Source organism: Apis mellifera, linkage group LG3, assembly GCF_003254395.2.
Source record: "Apis mellifera strain DH4 linkage group LG3, Amel_HAv3.1, whole genome shotgun sequence".
NCBI lineage: Eukaryota > Metazoa > Arthropoda > Insecta > Hymenoptera > Apidae > Apis > Apis mellifera.
The window spans coordinates 1,386,678-1,407,115 of NC_037640.1; the positions used below are offsets into that span (position 1 = coordinate 1,386,678).

General features: G+C 28.2%; 7 non-coding genes across 7 annotated transcripts; all 7 read left to right on the forward strand.

The window, feature by feature from the left end:
* Positions 1-17,419: 17,419 nt before the first annotated feature.
* On the forward strand, positions 17,420-17,538 carry LOC113218682. The gene has a single exon (XR_003304464.1). It is a non-coding gene; the product is annotated as a 5S ribosomal RNA (ribosomal RNA).
* Positions 17,539-17,789: 251 nt separating this feature from the next.
* LOC113218683 lies at positions 17,790-17,908 on the forward strand. The gene has a single exon (XR_003304465.1). It is a non-coding gene; the product is annotated as a 5S ribosomal RNA (ribosomal RNA).
* Positions 17,909-18,146: 238 nt separating this feature from the next.
* LOC113218677 lies at positions 18,147-18,265 on the forward strand. Its single transcript, XR_003304458.1, has one exon. It is a non-coding gene; the product is annotated as a 5S ribosomal RNA (ribosomal RNA).
* A 248-nt stretch (positions 18,266-18,513) lies between these two features.
* Positions 18,514-18,633, forward strand: LOC113218699. Its single transcript, XR_003304481.1, has one exon. It is a non-coding gene; the product is annotated as a 5S ribosomal RNA (ribosomal RNA).
* Positions 18,634-18,884: 251 nt separating this feature from the next.
* On the forward strand, positions 18,885-19,003 carry LOC113218684. The gene has a single exon (XR_003304466.1). It is a non-coding gene; the product is annotated as a 5S ribosomal RNA (ribosomal RNA).
* A 253-nt stretch (positions 19,004-19,256) lies between these two features.
* On the forward strand, positions 19,257-19,375 carry LOC113218685. Its single transcript, XR_003304467.1, has one exon. It is a non-coding gene; the product is annotated as a 5S ribosomal RNA (ribosomal RNA).
* A 250-nt stretch (positions 19,376-19,625) lies between these two features.
* Positions 19,626-19,744, forward strand: LOC113218695. The gene has a single exon (XR_003304477.1). It is a non-coding gene; the product is annotated as a 5S ribosomal RNA (ribosomal RNA).
* Positions 19,745-20,438: the final 694 nt, after the last annotated feature.

A 20,438-nucleotide genomic window follows, 5' to 3' on the forward strand; every position in this document is an offset into this window, starting at 1 on the left:
TTAACATTTTTATTTTTTAAAAATCATAAAATAAATTTCACTTTAATAAAAAATAGAAATTTTCTAAAAACTTTAAAACTATTAAAATTGAAGTATAAAAAGTCTATTAAATAAAAAAAAAACAGAATTATCAATAATAATTGCTACAAGAGAATCATCATAATTAAAATATCAATCATTATCAAAATATTATATACAAAAAACGTAAAAATATATTTGTTTTTATGAAAATTAAAGAAAAATAATATTATTTTATAAAATAAATATATTTATTAATATATAATTAAATCATGTATCAGAATTACAATGTGCAAGAATTACTTTCCAATTAAAAATATTAATTTTAAATGAAAAATAATAAAATAAATTAATTAAATTTCAGTATTTGATTCTTTTTGGAAATATTTTCTTCATTTCTGAACACAAGAATTCATTACATTCACTCTATTTAAAAAATTTCTTTTTTTCGAAATGTTCATGAAAATTTCGATTGTTCTTTAATATTCGAATTAATTTACAATTTACTATTATAAGATCGATTAATTATATCATAAATGTTCAAAATATTCTGTGATAAAGAAAAAGTTGGTAAAAATTTGTCATGCCAAAATACGATTTTTCTTTTAGAAAACAAAAGAGAAATCGTGTCTTTCTTTTCTTCTTCGTTTTTCCTTTCGTCCTGCTTATACTTTTCTCATTTTTTTTCTTGTTTTTCTTCTTCACAGTTGTTTCGAGAGCAACCCTTGGAAATTCACACGGGATGTAAACGTGGAGTATCGTCTTCGCAGTAGTTCTATCTTTAGATACTTGCGAGGACAAAGTACGCGTGTGTCTCGCAAGAATTATTTATGCAGAACATATGCAACCAAAAAGAATCAAGCATTCCTCTATGTGAGCTGTCGCTTCGTTATTTTGGCTAATATTATCTTGCTTGGGGGATGCTAATTTTGTTAACTTGGACCAAAAGATAAACGTTGTATCTGTCTTATTGGAAATCATAAATTTAACATCGCATAATTTATTATAATTTACGTGGCAAGCTGTAATAAATGAAACATGTCGTTCATTTGTTTCATTTGTTTGAGCTCGATAGTAATGACACTAGCTATATTGTCACCAACTCAATATTCAATTTATTTCTTATCTGTATGTACTGTACCATAATGATACGAATCTATTTTTCTATTTGTATTACGTTGAAAGTACAGATACTCGACAAAAATAAATAAGTAATGGATAAGAAAATGTTTTCTAAAAGAGGTGGGATTTAAGACTAAAATTTTAATTTTAACTATTATTAATTTTATTAATTTCTGAAATATTAATTAACAACTTTTGTACTGTATGTATGATGTTATATCTAGTTATATAATCTTCTTAATAATCATCAAATAATAAATAATATCTAATTAATTTCATATTTATAAGTTATAAGTATAATTCATCTGATTATTCACTCTCAAGAAATTAAATATATTTGACTTACAAATAAACAAATAAATCAATGATATCAAGTATAAAAGAGAATAAAAAAAATAATAATTTGGAGATAGAAGTATTTGATGTGTAGATATAATGATTGATTTTCTGTATTGTATTATGTTAAAATTTAAAAACAATTTTTGTAAGCAACAATTTTTAGTCAATCATATTAATGATTTTTTAATGATTTTTTTGGAAGCAATTGAAGAAATACTTCATAGATAAGATTATATTTTTACAAACTTCAATAGAATGTGATCAATTAAGAAATATGAGAACGTTCGTTTGGATTTGTTTGGAAAATTGATTCTAGAAATTAAAATAAAAGTTGGTTGATATACAAAAAGATATATAAAAATTAATAATAAAATAATAAAATAAAATGCATGTTTTTTTAATTCAAAAACGATAATCAGCTTTTAATGGCTTGAATTTCAATAATTTTTAACATAATTGTACTACATTTATAAGTAATAATAAATTTAATGAATCATTCATTTTGATCGTAAATTCATAATGTATTACGTATCGAAATTATACGGTAATATTGAAGTAACATAACACTAATATTAAAAACGATATTATTTAAAATTATTAAAATGAAAATTGACAAAAATAAAAAGTTTTTTATAACATTATCTCATTTATTTAATTTGCAAAATATTAAATTAAAAAAAGACCATTTCTCAGTTTAAGATATTCCTTTTAATTCTTCTATTATTCATTAATTCTTCGTATTTCGATAAATTATTGCAATACCCCGTTAATAATTTACAAACATATTAGTAACACACTTAGTAAATCATAAAATTGGATATAAAATACTCGGAAAAGGAGAATATCTGAAGGAACGCCCATTATCGAAAGTGGTGCTCAATTACGGTCTCACGTTTTGGAAAATCGTATCAGAAGGGATGAAGGAATTTCGAGGGATGCAACGACAAGTCATTCCGTTTCTCGAGAGGATCGAGGTGATATGGGGGATGGCACAAAAACCACCACCCTAACGAACCTATTTACATTCGATAATTAAACGAATGCCCACGCAGCGAAGCGTGCACGAGCAAACTCGAAAACAAATCTGCACCCCAAACTCGACTCGTAGCTTTGACGTCTATCTCGACTAATAATGCAACTTTAAAACCCTCGCCCCCGTTTTCGTTGTCTAAGAAGTTTGAATGGACGAGTATGACTCAGGACCCATTGGTGGAGCGTACGAAATACAAGCTGTATTGTCCTGACACCCCGCTCGATTACTGTGAGCGACGTAAGCGCGAGAAGAATAAAAGAAAGAGATAAAAAAAAAAAATACGCACAAGTTTGTTTGAACATGTCTCTTCTTCCTCTTCTTTTCGCTATTGATCTTGGTGATGATTTAAGTATACAGTTTGATTTATTTTTCATCGATATTATGATATTTAATTTTTCTTTAATTTTTTTAAGGAAATATTTATATAATTTTCACTATTAAATATGTTAAATTTTTTCAGAAAATAAATAAGGAAATGACAGTGTTAGAAAATTAACAAATTATAAATTGTTCTGTTACACGTCAAATGAGTTGATGATTATCTATAAGAAAATTTATTTTTTCGATAATATTAAAAATCTAGAATATCATTCAAATATCATTTTGGAAAAGTAGAATAATAAATATTTTATCAGTAAAATAATATTAAAATATGACTTGCTATTCTAAAAAAATGAAATCATGATAATTTCAAAAAATCTAAAATTAGATTTTTCTTTTAACATTCATAAATATCTTTAAAAGATTGATTCTAAAAGGCATAATAAACACAAAAGTTGAAAAGATAATATTTGTTGAAATTTACTTATTAAATTATTAAGTAATTGAAACTTTTGAATGAAGTGAGATAGAACAAGACTATTCTATATTCCTCTTATTCTATTTCCGCTTCATCGAATACAAACTTAAATTAAATTGTTCATATAATTCAACAGATAAGCTTTAATTAACATTTTTATATATGTACAGTAGCTTCTGGTCTCTAAAATTGATCATTGAAAAATAATCCAATATACAGGATGCAAATCTGCAAACAAACAAAAATAAAAGAAGAAGAAAAAAAAACAGAGTAGGTAAATAAAAAATTGTTTAGAAAAAGAATACATTATGTACAGTTTTTTTTGCAAATTGGTGCATAAAATCATATGAATGTGAATTTTAATTTTTTAAACAAAATTATATAATTTTTAATATTAATCGATGCAACACATTATAGTTTATAAAGAATAATATTAATCTATTTACGTCAAAAAATTAATTTAAAATACATTTTAATTTGAAGTTTATAAAACTTATTGTAATATAAAAGGCAAGGAAAGCTTTATCCTCGTGTTTCATATGATAAATTTTAAATAAATTTATTGCTTTTTTATTGCTCATCATTTATTATTTCATTGAAGTAATTAATTATTCTTTTTATTTGTTTCTCCATTTCAGATAAAAAAAAGTCTTTAATCCTGTAGGAGAGACATGGGATAAACTCCAGATAAACATTTGACTAATGACCAACAGCAGTCAATTATTCCATACTAAGCCTTCCAAAATACCAACAGGAATTTACGACAGGATTAAATACTTTTTATTTAAATGAAAATAAGAAATAAAAATCCGAATTATTTTAAATGAAATAAAAAATCAATCAATTTTTATTTAAAATAAAAATATTTGTAAATGAATTTTAATATCTATTTAACAAATATATTATTTTGAATGATTTATTAAATTTGACTATTTCAAATAATAATATAAAATAAAAAATAATAAATAATAAAATTCTTTGCAAATATGTACATATATATGTATATATCAAAAATTATAGATTAAAAAAAAATTATTGAAAAATAAAAATACTATAAAAAAAATATATGCTTTATATTTTTCTAATAAAATCAAATTAATAAATTAATAATAAATGCTAAATAAAATAATAAATATTAAAATTAAATTTATTCATTATGTGCATTATTATTCAAATATTATTATAAATAAAATAAGAATTTTATTTCAATAATTATTTAAATAATAGTTTATTTCAACAGTGCTTTATTATGTTTATAATATATTTACATTATTTAAAATGATGTATCGATCATTTTCCACTTGATTAGCCCGTTGCTTGCTAATTATCACAGAAATGTCTCCAAATTCACTCTGCCAGCGAACACCGTTCGCAAACTGCCGCGAGCAATTCGTAAGCAATAGTATGGATCTGTTTTCTATAAACGAACTGTTTGCAAGATCGTCAATTAGTTGTAAACTGTATTCTGTGGACATTTGTGCGAACACTGCACAACTAGATCCACATTCATTGGATTTTCTATCCATATAATAAAAAATGGCGGATCAGATTGGATTGAAAATTATTGTCGAGATTTCTTAAAAATTCAACGAAATCCTTAAAAATTTCGAAAATTAAAATATTTCTGAACTACATTCGTAACTTTTGATTAAAAATCGAAGGAACGCTCAATTTTATTAAAATTTAATAAAAAAAAAATAATCAATGAATTATTCATAGTAATTATTCAACTTCGTATATTTAATTATTATTTTGTTTTATAATATTCCATCTCTAATGATCTTATCGATTATAACTCTCAAGAATCTTCTGAAATTCACAAGAATCTCGAAATTCTTGAAAATTCCAACATTCTCGAATTTTCTAAGATATTTTCGGATCTCGACTCGACCTGATTCCATCTTTCTACTATTGAATTTCCAATATTTTCGGATTCTCGTATATCTCCACTGTATTTTAATTTTATTCGCAACAACGAACTAACAATATGAATATTCTTTGCGTATACGACAAATTGATCAGCGAATAACCTTTGCACATATTGTTCGCCTGTGAATCTTATACCATTTTTAGACTGCTATTCGAGTGAACAGCTTGCGAACTATTCATGAAACAGCTCGTAGGTAGCGTAGATACTTCAGCAAATTGCAACTGGTAATAAATTCGCCTGGAAAACAAAAACAATTTTTACTCGAGAGAATAAGCAATGCGCAAGAAATATACAGAGAATCAAATAATCATTATCCAATTGTGTGCGAAACAATTCATACGTTATTTCATTCATTCTTTTACGAAATATCGTGAATAACGAATTAACCAATAAATAATGTTTGCCAACAATCTTCGTGAACTGTTTTCGTTAATGAATAGATGCTTCATCTATACACGTTGCAACAGCTTGCAAATAGTTCGTAAGCAGCTTTAGCCAATGCATACGCAACATTACAGAGAGATAATCGGTAAACAACGAACTGGTTCGCGACTGGCCAGTGTAGATCTGATCCATAAATCACGAAAATTAAATTTTTAAAGAGCAAAAATAGTCTATCTATTTATATACCCTTTCCTTATATTCTTTCCATCTTGTTGATTAGTGAAATCGAGAGGGAGGGACAAACTGGAGATAGAACAATATCCCTTCTATACGATAAGAATCAAAAATCGGAAATTGGATACGCGAAAGTTTCGGATTATAGGAGGAGAAGACGGTATAGCCGTTTCCATTGGTTCGAACATTCGAGATTCGGACGCGCTTAACGACGAAACTTTTCGTAGGGATAGGCGAGCTTCGCGAGAAACCCGCTCGAGAAAAGGAAAAGTGGAAGGAAGACGGAGAACGATGAGCCACGAGAAAAAGAAAGAGAGAAAGAGGACGAGGAGGAGGAGGATAGGGCAGAGTTGTTTCAGGGCCGCTTGTAACTCGTTGCATTGGCAAACGAATAAACGAGAAAATAGGCAGGAAGAAATGAAAAGAATATAAAGTCAGGCAGAAGCGATGTAACGCGATGGAACAGCATTGGCCGTGTTCCAGATTTCCCTAAAATCCCCACGGGAAAGCTATTTGCTGAAGTTATGGGGGAAAGGGGGGAAGAGGGAGGGGGAGAGGGGGAGGGGCAGGGTCGATACTCGGTTTCGCCGAGGATATAAGCGGATTTTTTTACACGCGCGATAATTGAAGCGCGCTCATTGTTTCCCTCGGCCGTGAGACCCTTTCCCGAGACCCCTCTTTATCCGCGCCCACCTTTCATCCGTGCCGGTCATTTTTCCTAAACAACGGCCACCGTTAATGGATAAACAGTCGACATAATGGTGTCTGGCGATTTCGAGCATTGTTTCAATTTATAGGTGCGTATTATACGTTCTCAAAGCTCGGACGACAAGCAATTTCGCTGTTCGATAGACCGGACGTAACTCGAACGATGCCCCTACTGATTAATAAAATACACTCGTTTTCTCTCCTCTTGCGATGCGTCGACGCACGTTCTACATTATACCGTGCGCAAGTTTTGTATCACTCTGCGAATGATCTGATAGTACGTTCGAATACGATATCGGTGTATAGAGATAGTTTAACGTTAGAACAATCGTATCTAGTTATTTCACGTGTAAATCATTGTAATAAAAGCGATGTTAGGAAGATATGTAATCACATTTTTAAGTTAGAATAATTTATTAATTAATTTTCGAAAGAACGTTTTCACGTTCTTAGGAATTGTAAAAGAAAAAATGTGAAATCCATTATTTTTGATGGGTTTGATTATTCAGAGATGATTGGCAGTCAATGTACGTGTCTTTAATACGAAATTTTTCTGGAGAATGTTATTTGATATGAAAAAAATGAAGGGAAAGAAGAATTCAAAATATAAAATTTTAGTTTTGGGAATATATGTGTTCATAAGATGTGTAAGATCCTTTTTCACGAATAAAGTAGTAAATAGAAAATTTAAGAGATCCTAGAAACTAATGCAGAAAATTGGTATGCAAAAATGTCCCTTGAAACTCGTATTCCAAGTTATATGCAATTTAATTTTACACTAGATGAAGCGAGACAAAGATGGAGTATAATGGAAATAGAAATGTCTCACCATTGTGTCATTTCATTCAATGTGAAATTAAATTGAAAATAAATTTTAACGGATATTTTTGCACAGTAATTTTTATGCTTCTTTTTACAATTAAATTCTAGAATCACTTTTTTAAATTTTCTACTTTGTCCAAAAATCTTAAACACGTTTATATTTAATAATGATCATTGCGTTAGATCAGATTTTATCTTTATAAAATTTGAAAAATTTTTCAAATATAGAAAATATATAAAATAAATATTTAAATATTGTAAATGTTATTTTTAATATAAAAAATCGATACTTTTGGTATTAACTTTACAATAATAAATCAAAATATGCATATACTTTTTTTTCATTTTTTTATTTTATATAATATATATTTTATAAAATTTCATATTTATGAATATTTAAAATAGCATAAAATAGATAATACTTTATCGCTTTACAAATATATAGTACGTGAAATACTTTTGGAGATTAAAATAAAAATAAAAATTGACTTTTAAAAATATTGATATTAATTTATTAAGTTATAAATAGTTATAAATATTATATACAAAACTTAGAGAATACATGTGACATACAAACGAATATAAAAAATTCAAAATATAGTGCCTATCATTATATTTAAATAACGAAACAAATTTCTATTTAAATTCCAATTTTATGTTCAAAATTTCATAAGCAATCATTAAAATTTTTATCAAGCCTCTCTCGTTCAATCTAACTCAAACTTCAATCGCCTGTAACTCAATAAGTCGACATTTTTGCATACGAAGTTTTCTCTTTGCTTTAGAACCTTTCAAAAACATCTCACAAACACATTTAACGTCTCGCAGAATTCTCACTTTTCCATCTATAAAAATATAAAAACATATATCTCCCGTATACACAAATTATTCTAAAAATTCTCTATTTTGAGCCTCTATTCTTCATCGTCGCTTCGTCTAAGTTTTATCAAATTTCGAATCGACCGCCAATGCTGTTCGCCCCAACGTTTCAAGGGTAACGAAGGAAGGAACAGAGTTAAGAACATTGCTCAATCGAAAATTCGATTCGGTATCTTTGGAAAGCGACCGGTCATTGTTTCGTTATTAGGTTTTCCTTGGCTTCGAAGGGGTCGAATCCGCGGTCGCGCTCAGCTCGATTCGCGTAATTGAATTTCAACCGTTCGCTTAGGGTCGACCAGTTACGTCTTATTGGGTCAGGCGTAAGAAGGATCCTCCTTCCTCCTGCATTATCCATGTAAATTGCGCGCCTAGAGGATGATTACGCTTCTCAACTGTTTCCTACTACTTCCATTTTCCGATACGCCTCTGTCCATCGATTGCATTGCGTCGTGACTGCATCGTGAGATCTTATATCAACGTCCATAATTTGAAAAGTAACTGGTTTTATTTCTTTATACCGGCTTTTTTGGATACCGTGCTTATCCATTGTTTATTGTAATATTTTGTAGATCGTGTAATCATGCAATTTGTTTTTAGATATAAAGGTTATAATGATTGAGATTGTACAGTAGAATCTTGATTATTCGAATATTTATTATGAATTTGTACTGAATATTAAACATAGAATAATTTTTTGAAAAAATAAAATATAGTGAAAATAGACGAAATTAAATTTTGATAATGGTTTAACTTGAGGATTATGATAAAAAATGAAACTGATAAAAAAATCAACAGAAATAATCTTTAATGATAATATGAAACATAAAAAGAGAAAATAATCTTACAGGAATAATTTTAAAAAAGATTTTTATTTTAGGAAAAAAAATTAAAAAAATAATTATATATTATACATAAATATTATATAATAATACGATAATAAATTTTCATATTTCAATCGTTCCATTATTCAAAAAAATTCGATCATCCAATTTTTTTACACGTATTAATTAAGTTAATTGAGTATGTTTCTATATTTTCTCATGAAAATATAATCAGAAAACTAAGGGAGTTATTTTATACTGCACAATAATGTACTTGCCTATCAGACCATGACTCTGAATTTTCATCTGAAAACAAGTATCATAGAATCTCAGATTATCAAAATTAATTGATGAACAAATTATTTTCTTGATGTTCATCTTATAAATGTTATTAATAGCAATGATGAAATATGAATTAATTAAATGATTTTGTTAAAGATTTATGAGTTTCAAATTTTTTTATCTATATATTAAAATACTTTTCAATTTAAAGATTAAATTTAATTCGGCAAAGTGCCTTACATCTTTCACTTCAAATATTGAAGTATGTCATATTTATCATAATTTTCATGATTCAATTCATTATTCGAAGCAAACTTAATATTACTATCTCGATCGAAGTAATGAAGTTTCATCGTATTGAAGGCAATCTGTAATATTAGTGTAATTGCTTTTATCACGTTCTACAATTATTTCTTCGCTCTTATAATTGATATATACTTGTTATAATGTGGTGTAAATAATTATAGTGTTAGATTAAATTCTAAATGAATAATAAGTCACATATCGTTTCAAATAAAATTGTTCACATGCAAATAATGTAGTTTTCAACAATATTCAACAGGATAATAAAAAAGAAAAAAGGAGATAATAAAAATTCTACTGAACTCAGCTGCTATATTTGATTTCGTTCACTGTAATTATTTTTTATTTCTAAAACTAAAATTAAAAAGTAGGAAAAAGACTTATTATAATGATATTTCAATCATCAAGTAATTATAATAAAAATATTCAAAATAATTTCGACTTTCATTAATTCTGTAATGTTTGTCTATGATCATGTTTAACGATTTAAGAAGTATATCTATTTTATGAATATAAATAAATAGATACACATATTTTTATATTGAATTTAATTGTATTTTCAATTTTGATAATTGAAAAATTTTGAATAATATGAAGAACCTATTCTATCTTGCGATTTTTTTGTTTCAATAATTTAATCAATAATAACAAAAAATTATTTTTACATAATATTATTAAATTTTAATGCATGTACAAATATTATTAGTTTTATTTTCTTACATTTAATCGAATATTTAACCTTTAGTCAATCAACAATATTAAACTAAATCTTTAAATTTACATTTAAATAAAGAGTAAATTACATTCACTTTCATCCTTTTATTTTTTTCACATTTAGACAAAAAGAAAATTTTCACAACATGCAGATAACACACGTTGAACACAACTATTCGGACGAAACGCGTAAACGCTCCCTCCCCCCTCCCTCTCACCCCGTCCCTTCTTCGAAGTATTCTCAGTTCCCATTTTCATTTCTAGTTCGAGACGGAAAGGAACAGCCGCTCGAGCGTTACACGTTTGTTTCGAAACTTTGGACAAGCGGAAAAAGTGACGGTAAAAAGGAGAAGGCGAATTCCGGTGCCGTCAAGTTTCGCGATTCGAGAAACCCCTCTTGGCGGTAGCCCCGTTCGGGATTACGAGTCGTCGAGAGAAAGTTTGCAAGAGCCGAATCGAACAAAGCTTCGAAAGCGAGCCCCGGTATTAACGGTGGTCGTAGCTTCGCGTTAACTCGCCCCACATTCTCTCCTCTCTTCCTCCGCCGAGGATACACACGCGGTGGTCTGGAATTTCCAGATTCTCGGATGTCGGGCTGTTCAGAGCTTTGCGCGCGATTTACCTTTCGCTTCTCCTACCCATCCCATAACATCATCCCATCATCCACCTCGTCCCCCCCACTCGACACGATCCCCTCCCAAGCTTCCCTTCCCCCCGAAACCTCGAAAACGTCATCGACTTATCCGCGCGCTGTTCACTGGCTGCGAGCAGATTTCCAGATTTCCAGGACAATCGCCGTTTCGGTGCAAAATACCTTCGGTATTCGCCGCTGTATAAAAGTGTGCGGACGAGGCGGGGTTGTATTTACGCGGCGGGGCGGATCGGGGAATCGGCGATAACGATACTTCACTCGACCGGAATCGGCAGAGACGTCGCTCGACTAAATTCGAAGCTGCCTCGTAAGCTCCCTTTATTCCCTGCTTCGCAACTCCGTCCAACCGTTCTATTCCACGCGCGATTTATTGATCCACGCACAATTCTACCTCGACCGCCGACTCAAACTCGATTCCGACCAGTGGCGCTCAGTTACGCGGTGATGGTCTCGACCGTCTCTCTTCTTCTCTCCCCCCTTTCTTTCTTTCCTCGATCAGAGAATTCGAAATTGTTTGCATCCGTCCGCCGCAGCTCGTGTCGCGTACGAGCTTGTCTGTCGGGAAATGGCAAAGGATGATTGAAGAATGTTGGCGGGGAATTCGGGGGAAAAAAAAAACGGTGAAAATTCGGCCGTTTCCCGTAATTGCAGCCAGACGTTTCCATTACGAATTTAAATATTGATTCCTCTGCCTCCGCCCGCGGCGCCGTAATGGAATCTCAAAAGGTTGGAAACTGGGCTTTGGAGAGTATCGGTTGGCCGGAGCTCCGAACTCTAACCGAGAGCTCCCTTCTGCCCGTGTGTCGGAACCATCCACTTTCTGCCTCTTCCAACACATTTCGAATGGTAGATCAAAGTTGGCGGTAACTAAGCGGGAGTCGAGAGCTGTGAATCGGTTAATCTACGCTCTGTCGTTCGAATCGATTGGATTCGTTATTATTTTCAAATCGACTGGATGCGTGTCTCCGCGAGTTTCTTTGTTTTCTTTATTCTTTTTTTTTTTTTTTTTTTTACGGTTTCTCTTGCTTTGAATGGGGAAAACAAGGAAAGAGAACAAAAAAAGAAAAGGGGGAGGAATGTGTATCGATCGAAACGAGCATCCAGATTTCGTGTCCGTGAAAATCATCTTTTTTTCTCTCTTATTGACATTCGATATTTGGGTTAAACCAATGCATACAAGTGAGAGAAAGAAGGAGAGAAAGGGAGAGAGAGAGAAAAATAGCGATATGCGGATAAGTTATTTAAGTTTCTCGATATTTTTTTCCTATGTAAAATTAAAGTAATAATTTGTTAGAAATTGAGAAATATCGATTATCCGAATTTACAATGAGTCATGAATGTGTAAAATTGTGTATATTTACATTTTGAAATATGCTTCAAATGCTCGAGTTTAATATCTCATGTTAATTTAATGTTAATAATAATTTAATGTAAAAATTTTTATATCGTGATTAAAAAGAAGAATAATAAATTGAAAGATAAATTAAATATTATTAAAAAAAAATAATAAAAGTGTATTTAATTTAATAATAACAAAGTATAATATTGAAAAGTCTATATTAGTGAAAATAATAAATCAAAATTATTAGAATTTCAAAAAAATAATGAAAGCAATTTTCATTTCTGTAAAACTTTGAAAACAGTAAATAATGATAAGAAAAATGGAATGGAATCAAATGGATTTTACATTTAAATTTATTTAAAAAAATTGATATATATCAGTATCAAATTCATTAATTCAAAATATTTACTGAATAAGTAAATATACTTTTAAGTGTATTACTTTTAAGTGTATTTATTTTATGTCATATCAAACATATATCATAAACATTTAGAAATTGTAATTTAATTTCATATTTGATTCATATTCCTTCAGATTGATTATCTAAAAAACTGTTCATTTAAATGGATTATGATTTTTCTGAAATATTTTAGTATTTTTATATTATACGTATGTTTTGCATATTTTCATGTACAATATAAACAATAAAAAATTTTAAATTGTAATTGACATTGTAATAATTACAATTTGTCTAAAATATTATAATATTTTTATATTACGTTTTGCATATTTTAATGTACAATATACATAATAAAAATTCTAACTGATTATTAAAAGATATAAAAGTTTTAATTCAAGAACTAAAAAAATCCAAATACAATATCCAAGAGAATTTGAATATACAAGGTATTAATATATTTGTGAAATACTTTTGGAAAATTGATTCTTGATAGCTTGAAATAAACACAAATGTTAGTTGACTTGATTTATTAAATTACAAATTTATATAAAAAACATGGAAATAAAATATAACAATAGTTTTTACGCAAATAACAAACAAATGTAATAAATTGACATTTGTCATTTTATCATAAAATCCTGTAGAATATTATTTTATATTATGCTTCATTTAAAATATTGCGTGTAAAATAATTTTTTATGAATACTGAAATTTCATTTATTCTATCCTTAAATATAAATAATTTAGAACAAGTAAATTAATCTAGATCTCTATAAAATATGTAGACCTTTTAATATTATTTAAAAGAAATATCGAATATTTTAACAAAATATTTTAAAAATGAGAAAATTCTAGAATGAAGAATTTTAATTGAGAATAGTATTGCAATGCAAATTAAGATAAATGTAAATTCATAATACAATTCTACTGATATTTCTTTTACATAAAATATATAACGTAACATATATTTCTACCCATTAATTATTCTTTTATTGAATATCTAAATATTTTAATTTCTTAAGAATTAAAATATAGTGTAGATTTTTAAAATCCTTTTGTTTAAAGATAGTGTAAATCTCTTTTTGTTTAAAAGATATTATATTATTCTTTCCCAAAGTATTTATTAAATATTTTATTATAATGTCGTTAAATTGTAAATTAATAAAGAGATAATGAAGAAATTGCATTTGAATATCTTGTAAAGAAAAAATTTTAAATCTTTGATAGTGAAACAAAGTTTTAAGAGGAATTCCAAATGATGAAATCGATATCGAATATCGATTGAAACTTATTTATCAAGTTATAAAGCTTAAATTCACGTTAAATAAAACGAAACGAGAACTGTTTCATTCTGTTCCAATCTTATTTCTAATGCATACTTTAATTGTTTGTAACTTAATAAATAAACCGATTCTTTTCTATATTAAATCTTAGATAATAGAGAATGATAGAATAATAGAAATAAATAATATTGATATGTCCAAACAAGCTTATCAATTAATTCATATGCAAAAATGTATCGATATTTTTAAATATATTCTTAAATAAAATATATTCTTAAATATCAAATATATTTTTCTTAGATCTCAATTAGATTTTAACAATTCTAACCTATCCTAACCTGTAAATTACAAAGAATTTTTCTTTATTTTGAAATCAATTAGATATAGAAATATCAATTATTCATCAATTAATTCAACTTTTGCTATACCATTATATTTATTTTATTTTTTTTTTTTTTTATTCTAAGATTGTTATTTCTCCACCGAAAAAATCGCAAGTTTTTCATTTGCACTGAACTATCACAGAAAAGAGACAAAAATTCCGATCGCTTTGATACCATGCTACTTGTAGTACAGAAATCCCCAACACAGTTAAAAAGAAAAATAAGGCTGCAACATTGCTATATCTTCCAATTCAAAATTCGAAAGGATTTTCTACAGCTTATTCCCGCGACAATCGGATCACACCACCGCATCAATGTTTATTCGTTCGTATTCGATGAACGACTGCAAAATCGCGAGATTCATTGATACCTGTTTCCAATTCGCTTTCCGGACTTATTGAAATCTTCCCCTGCCTTCGATACCTGGAACTGTTCGTGAAATCATCTCGATCTCGTAATTTTTCCTCTCCGATCATATTGAATTCTAAACCGCGCAAACTCTGCAACCTTCGATTTCCGGCCAACTGGTAATCCTTTCCACCGATCCCTCGTATATTCTTAATATTCTGATAGCCGATAGAGAAGTGGTCATGCTTTTGTGGCGTCGTTTTTTTTTTTTTGTTCGTGTATGAGTATTTCATACGAATCAAAAGTTTTTGGTATGGAAACTTGTCGAATTATGTGAATGCAGTGATAATCCAAGAAAATCAAAACGAATCGATATCCGTTCCCATTTCATTATCAAATATTCATGAATATTTTGATTCTTGTAATATATAATAATAATAATAATAAAAATAATATTTAAATTTGATTAAAGTGTATAAAATAAATGGATTAAAAAGTATAAGAAATTTTTAAAAAATAAATTTTTGAATAATGGGTTATATGGAGCAATTTTTTTTTCTAGTAAAAAATTATTTTAAAAAGATTAGATTAAAAAGATAGAATCAATCGCAAGTTTTAATGAATTTAAGTTTTAATTCTTAAATTGTTAAACTATTCAAAATTGATTTTATTTCTTTAGATTTGCTATCGAAAAATTGTATATATTCATAAATTTTCATTCAAAGTTAAATTCTTCTTATAGCGTTCATTTTTGCGAGCTAGTGTATATCAAATAATTTTCCAGAGGATCAAAATAAGTTCAGTGATATACTAAACTTGTAACTGGATATCACTTTTTTTTACTTAAGATTGAAAATAAATTTTTTGTTTTCTTTATTTTAAAAATTTTTTAAATTCAAATATATCTTAATAATAAAAATCTGCTATTGACTTGATTTTTTTTTTAAACTTCAAACTTACTGCATTATTAAATAATTATTATAATCAAAAATTGAATGATATGAACAATTTTTGATATAAACAAAAGAGTTGATTGTAATCTCTTGACTTCGATACTAAATTTGTCAAAATTTTAGTTGGAATTATAAACAATAGGAAATAATTTATTATAATATATTAATATATCTTTGAAAATTCTAAAAAGAATGAAAAAATAAACGTAGAAGCTCTCGTAATCGAGAGCAACGCTTTACATAGTAAACAGACATTTCCATGCCAAACGCGTTCCCTGTGGAATCATTCGCGTGCACCGAGATCAGAAAAATTGCAAGTTCGCGTCGGATGAATTGAATCTACTATCCTCCCTCTAACTGATCGATCACGATCAGTCGACTTGTTTCCAAACTTTCTCATTTCTCATCGTGAACGCCAAGAGTTATACGATTATGCGGGTTACCAATGAGCCACGTCCTTATCCTTTCGTTTCCGATATATCGCTATATCAATCTCTATAAACGGAACTTTTCTTACTTATAAAAAAATCAATACTAAATAATCATCATTTTTAGGTTTCATTTGAATACTTAGAAATTAATGATTATTTTACATTCTACACGTTAGACAATATGGACCAATGGAATTCAATTCGGATATTAATATATTTGACAACAAGTATCATTTATCCACATATGCGTTTATGAATCATTGATCATGGCGAATGTTGAAACGATAGCAACCTCTGCATTACACAATAGAACCTTCATTAATCAATTCGCGATTATCGGACATCTTCTGTTTATTAAAGATACGAATACGTTAAAAGAATTATTACTTTATAACAAAGAATTTTATTTACAATTATTCGATAACAACCTTCAGATAATCTCAATATATTATTTACAAAAAATAATTTTCAAGAGTTATAATTCGAATTTTAATATAAGAGTTAATATAAACATTAATATAAATTTTTTATTTCTCTTTTAAACTTCTATTTTTCTTTCTACACTTATTTTCATAATTACTCTTTTTCCATCAGACTTGTCATCGTTACTTTTTAAGATTGTAACTGTTAACCAATATAACTGATACATTACAATTAATTGGGAATATTCAAAATATAAAAATCAATTATAAAAAAAAGTAGAAACATACAGCTTGGGAACAACGAGTATTGTTCGTTTTCTTTTTCTACCTCCTCATGTATATTATGTATTTCATTAATATTTATAATTTCTACACTCTTATATGTTGTCTTACATATTATGATTTTTTTTCATACATTGAATATTATAAATTTCGTTAAAAAAATATATTGCACAATGCGATATTATTTAAATCAATTAAATCTGCAAATCTTATTACTTTTTGAATCATTTCAGTGTTCCACAATTTAAGAATAAAGGAACTATTTCTAGAGAGATCTCTAGAAATCGAATTTTTTTTCCTTCTCATGTATTTTATCAATATTTATTAATTTTTATCATTTTCTATGCTGTCTCATACATTGTAAATTCTTTTTCATTCCTTGAATTATACAAATTTCATTAAAAAAATATATTGTACAATAATATTATTGAAATCGATGCGATTGCTTGTAAATCTTATTCCTTTTCCAATACTTTAATGTTCCACAACTTAACAATAAAAGAAGTATTTCTAGAGAGAGATAAGTTAAACAATCGCCAACGACCATACCACGTAGGAACTACTGGTTCTCGTTCGATCACCAAAGTCAAGCTACGTCGGGCACGGTTAGTACTTGGATGGGTGACCGCTTGGGAACACCGTGTGTTGTTGGTTTCTTTTTTTTTATCTTCTCATGTATTTTATCAATATATATTTATTTTTATCATTTTCTATGCTGTCTCATATATTGTAAATTCTTTTTCATTCCTTGAATTTTACAAATTTCGTTATAAAAATATATTGTACAATAATATTATTGAAATCGATGCGATTGCTTGTAAATCTTATTATTATTCCAAACATTTTAGTGTTCCACAAGTTAACAGTAAAAGAAATATTTCTAGAGAGAGATAAGTTAAACAATCGCCAACGACCATACCACGTAGGAACTACTGGTTCTCGTTCGATCACCAAAGTCAAGCTACGTCGGGCACGGTTAGTACTTGGATGGGTGACCGCTTGGGAACACCGTGTGTTGTTGGTTTCTTTTTTTTTCTTCTCATGTATTTTATCATTATTTATTAATTTTTATGCTATCTCGTATATTGTGAATTTTTTTTCATTCCTTGAATTTTACAAATTTCGTTAAAAAAGTATATTGTACAATAATATTATTGAAATCGATGCGATTGCTTGTAAATCTTATTCCTTTTCCAATACTTTAATGTTCCACAACTTAACAATAAAAGAAGTATTTCTAGAGAGAGATAAGTTAAACAATCGCCAACGACCATACCACGTAGGAAGTACTGGTTCTCGTTCGATCACCAAAGTCAAGCTACGTCGGGCACGGTTAGTACTTGGATGGGTGACCGCTTGGGAACACCGTGTGTTGTTGGCTTCTTTTTTTTTCTTCTCATGTATTTTATCAATATTTATTAATTTTTATCATTTTCTATGCTGTCTCATACATTGTAAATTCTTTTTCATTCCTTGAATTATACAAATTTCATTAAAAAAATATATTGTACAATAATATTATTGAAATCGATGCGATTGCTTGTAAATCTTATTCCTTTTCCAATACTTTAATGTTCCACAACTTAACAATAAAAGAAGTATTTCTAGAGAGAGATAAGTTAAACAATCGCCAACGACCATACCACGTAGGAACTACTGGTTCTCGTTCGATCACCAAAGTCAAGCTACGTCGGGCACGGTTAGTACTTGGATGGGTGACCGCTTGGGAACACCGTGTGTTTGTTGGTTTCTTTTTTTTTATCTTCTCATGTATTTTATCAATATATATTTATTTTTATCATTTTCTATGCTGTCTCATATATTGTAAATTCTTTTTCATTCCTTGAATTTTACAAATTTCGTTATAAAAATATATTGTACAATAATATTATTGAAATCGATGCGATTGCTTGTAAATCTTATTATTATTCCAAACATTTTAGTGTTCCACAAGTTAACAGTAAAAGAAATATTTCTAGAGAGAGATAAGTTAAACAATCGCCAACGACCATACCACGTAGGAACTACTGGTTCTCGTTCGATCACCAAAGTCAAGCTACGTCGGGCACGGTTAGTACTTGGATGGGTGACCGCTTGGGAACACCGTGTGTTGTTGGTTTCTTTTTTTTTATCTTCTCATGTATTTTATCAATATATATTTATTTTTATCATTTTCTATGCTGTCTTATACATTGTAAATTCTTTTTCATTCTTTGAATTATACAAATTTCGTTAAAAAAATATATTGTAAAATGTGATATTTTTCAAATCGATGCGATTGCTTGTAAATCTTATTACTTTTACAAACATTTTAATGTTTCACAACTTAAGAATAAAAGAAGTATTTCTAGAGAGAGATAAGTTAAAGAATCGCCAACGACCATACCACGTAGGAACTACTGGTTCTCGTTCGATCACCAAAGTCAAGCTACGTCGGGCACGGTTAGTACTTGGATGGGTGACCGCTTGGGAACACCGTGTGTTGTTGGTTTCTTTTTTTTTATCTTCTCATGTATTTTATCAATATATATTTATTTTTATCATTTTCTATGCTGTCTCATACATTGTAAATTCTTTTTCATTCCTTGAATTTTACAAATTTCATTAAAAAAATATATTGTACAATAATATTATTGAAATCGATGCGACTGCTTGTAAATCTTATTCCTTTTCCAATACTTTAATGTTCCACAACTTAACAATAAAAGAAGTATTTCTAGAGAGAGATAAGTTAAACAATCGCCAACGACCATACCACGTAGGAACTACTGGTTCTCGTTCGATCACCAAAGTCAAGCTACGTCGGGCACGGTTAGTACTTGGATGGGTGACCGCTTGGGAACACCGTGTGTTGTTGATTTCTTTTTTTTTTCTTCTCATGTATTTTATCAATATTTATTAATAATTTTTATTATTTCACTATTATTCTTCTTTTTTTTTAATAATGTGTAATTAATAATTTTTTTATAAATTTTGCATTAATTTATTTCATTATTCACGTACTAACCTATTGCCATCTATTGTCATCTATGATATATGTATATATATATATATGTATATATATATTTATATATATATAATATATATTATATGTATATAATATTATATATATGTATATATATATGTATATATATATATATATATATATATATATATATATATATATATATATATATATATATATAATATATATTATATGTATATAATATTATATATATGTATATATATTTCTGAACATCGTATAGAGCAGAAAACAGCTGTTAGAATTTGTGATGGAAAATATTTTATATATGGAATAATCGGTGAAAATAATAATAAAAATTAGTAGGAATTTTATAACTCATGGTAGATAACCATATTAGTTAGTTTATATCAGATTTAATAATAAGAATATATTTAAAAATTTTAAAAATGTGAAACGAAAAATTATTTATATAAAAAGGAAATTATTCGTTGTCTTATTGTATCTTCTTATAATTTTTATTTATTACGCTCGAATATAATATATTTGCGTATTAATTCAACGTCCTTCGATTCAAGAAATGAAAATCGAT